Here is a 3570-nt window from a genome sequence, read left to right as displayed (position 1 = left end):
CAAAATCTCCACTTATTTTTTTTTTCGTTTCCCAAGAGCGAGAAGACCTAAGAGCACACAATGATGCCATATTAATATTATTTTATTTTTACGCTGACTAGGTAGGGTTATGCTTTTGTCGGAGGTGTTAGTCATAAATAAGACGGACGCCGCATTCGACACACGCGCTCCCTGTCGCAAAACAAGCAGGCGCACGTACTGTTTCCGGTCTGTGCCCTATTAGAGAGTTTTCGTAGATCATTCCGATACCTCCGATACCCCCGATAACGATACGATGCATACGCAAAGGCGACGGCAGAGTATCGGGTGTCGTTATCAAAGTCATCAAAACAATTTACTGAAACTCTCTAGTGTTCATCACAGCCACACGCCGCCTGGCTTGGCAATGCTCTGAGAGCGTGCTGTACTCCGGACGTATTGAAGATCGAAAATTTACGCCACCACATCGACCGCTACCAAACGCTAATCCGGTGCGTTGCGGGTACCCGAACCCAAGCACGATCAATGTCGCAGCACTCGCATCCCATCCTTGAGCTGCATTTGAGTGACGTGTTTTTGAAACCGGCTGTATGGCCGCTTGGAACATCAGACGCATTACGATGAAGTCTAAAAGCGTTCCGAAGGGGTTGAAGACAGAAATAGTAGTTCGGTTTGATTTTCAAAACTTGGCAGCAAGGTTTGAACTTTTCACCCCTGCATTCATATTTCCTCATGCTATACCGTGATTTACTTTTTTTACGTCTAAAATACTTTAAAACATACGTTAACTCTTAGAAAGCAAAATTTAATACGAAATAAAAAAATGTTGCCGACGTGTCCCCATGGATGCAGACTATATTTTAGGAAAAATGAACAGACGTAAAAAAAAATAAGAATAAAACATTTCACGTTTTTGAGTGCTGCCAAAAGTAACACAAAGTTCGAGCAATAACTGAGGCGCTCGTCGCACGCACTAGGGCCAAGAAGTCTGACAATGCGCAGTGTTTGTCCAGCGCTCTAAGAAGTTGCAACACCGTTTGCAACTCGCGAGAAACTTCGAGTGTGCGAGTTATAAGCGCGGCTGTCAGTCACATCACCTTCCACAAAGTGTCCTCGGCGGCGTTGCTCCCCAATACCAGCCGCAACGGCAGCGCAGTCGCCAGCTGCCGCTGCTCTAGCATAGTTTTTTTTTTCCTTTCAGTTTCGAACAAACGCTGAATACACAAAACCAAAAACGTGCCAAGACGTTATTGCCAGCCGCCCGCGCCTCTTGCCACAGACACGGGGGACCCTGTCGGTTCGAAGCGCCGGCCCGGCTGGTGCTTGTCGAGGAGAAACGCTCGCGTGTCAGCCTGATATGCCGAGCACAGTGCGTGGTTCCGGCAGAAGGAGAACACGTCCCGCAAGGAATGTACAACGTAAACCAGCCCCAAACCAGCGGCGGAGACATTCGGGCTCCCCAATTCGCCGGGGTTCTTCCCCTAAGAAAGGTCCGTCGACTCCAATCAGCGGTAATGCAATTGGCTGAGTGCTTCGAGACTGCACAGCAACCTCGCGTGGGAAGAACAGACTGTCGCGCTTGGACCTTCTTGCCTGTGCACATATGCCGGAGCATTTTTCTTTTTTGGTTCGCGAATGAGACGGTGAACGAGGGGTAAAAAAACGCCGCAGTCTTTCGGTCCCTCGCAAGAAGCTTGTGCAGGCACCGTCTTCGTTCTGAACATCCTTGGGTACCGCCTTAGATTACCTATGTTCGCTAGAAGATGCACGGTGGCTTTGGAATGATCAAGCAAGCTTTGTAGGGGTGGCATGGGACAGGACCAAGCTGAGCGAATCAAACGATCCAGCGCTTTTCCAGGGAAACCGGTATATACAAAGAAACTCCATTAGGATGCCATATATATATATATATATATATATCTTGGGGCTAAGTAGGCTGTAGGCGTATTTTTATAAAAGTAGATGCCACCGAAGGGTCAAACAAACTTGGACGATTTAATTGAACATGTATAATTCATACATAAACCGCGACGTTTCGAAGGGGGACCCTTCTTCCTCAAGCGGGACTTTTCAAGTCCCGCTTGAGGTGATTATCCCGGCCGCCAGGTGATTATCCCGGCCATTCCAAAATCGAATCGCGGATAGTTTACTCGGGTAAAATTAGGAACATAGCCTTAGATAAACAGCCTCTGTTATAAATGAAGCAATCAATTTACTATATTTGAATATTTATTGAGAACAGTACTATCTTTTTTTTTTTTTTTTGTGAGTCGATTGTTGTCGTTTTTCCTTTTTTGCATACACAAAAATGTGTATACAAATAAGATGCTGGCAGAAATGCTACTAAAGCCAAAACTGCTAGCAAGTGTGTTTGAAGTCATGTGGAGCCTTTATTAGCATAGCGATGCGAATCTGTAGTACAAGATTGTATAGAGAATGTAATTTGTGATTCGCTCTGAACAGTTAATACATTTCAATGGGAACCTTTATTTTATAACGAAAGATTTCAATGTTTTTTTTTTCTCCCCAAATACCCTTGTAACCATAGCAATTTTAGCCATTTTATTAAACCACACTTTTATGTCGTTGTTTTCCTTAAGTCTTTGTAGCGCGCAAGAACTCACGTCAGGAAGATATCTTCTAAGCTATGCGATCGTGCTCGTGGCACGCAAGCCGTTGTACAGAACTTTGGAGTTCCTGATATTTCTGGCTATATCCTAACTATAGCGGTGCCAGGAGCTCCAGTGTTCTGATATTGTTATCATCTGACAGCGGATTTTCTTTTAGCACATCACAGTATGATGTACTACAAGGAACTCCGCCGGCATGGTTCCAAACAAAAATATCGAAGGGGGAAACCTTTCTCTTCGATATGGGACACCACTGGACGTGTGCTTCTATTGCAATCTACAGTTACTTAGAAATTATTTATTTTGAAATCGATAAATTGTTCAATCGAAGGTGTTTAGCAACTGCTACTTTGCAGCAGCTTGACAGAAGTGAGCCACTGGCGCGCAAGGTTTCTTCTGTGTGGGCGTATGACGGAACCCTTCTGACTAAATGGAAATAAAGAGTACAAAGTAAATCGGAAAGCAATATTGTGGTAGCCAGGATTTGAGCTCCGGGTTTTCTCAATACCGGGAAGGTCTGATAACCACTGCTCCACACTAATATTTTTCTTTTCACACTCCACCACACCACTTTGTCATTCGGCATTTTCTATCTGTCTGACAAATGCTCCAAACACATAGTGTATCCAATCAGAGGTGTTCGAGAGCAGCGGTTCTCAATTTATTGGCTGTTTAGGGCGCCCTAACCGACTCAGAGGACATTCAGCGACCTCCACTGAGTAAAAATATTGATAATAAAAAGGCACACATAAGCGGGCACGCGAATCAAGGGCCAGAAAGGGGTTCTCCATTTGCAGCTGCCCGGATTACGTTATAGTTTCTTGATATGAACTGGCACTCAGAGTACGTTATGTATGTGAAAAGTAGTTTGGCATGCTGAAAACGAAGCTGCTGACGGTCAAGCTCGTTGAAAGAAAATCAAAGTCGTAAGTTTGACTCAACATCATCCTGTTTTGTGACT

The sequence above is a fragment of the Ixodes scapularis genome, unplaced genomic scaffold (genome assembly GCF_016920785.2).
Source record: "Ixodes scapularis isolate PalLabHiFi unplaced genomic scaffold, ASM1692078v2 PGA_scaffold1__304_contigs__length_218370807, whole genome shotgun sequence".
NCBI lineage: Eukaryota > Metazoa > Arthropoda > Arachnida > Ixodida > Ixodidae > Ixodes > Ixodes scapularis.
This window is presented reverse-complemented; position numbering follows the sequence as displayed.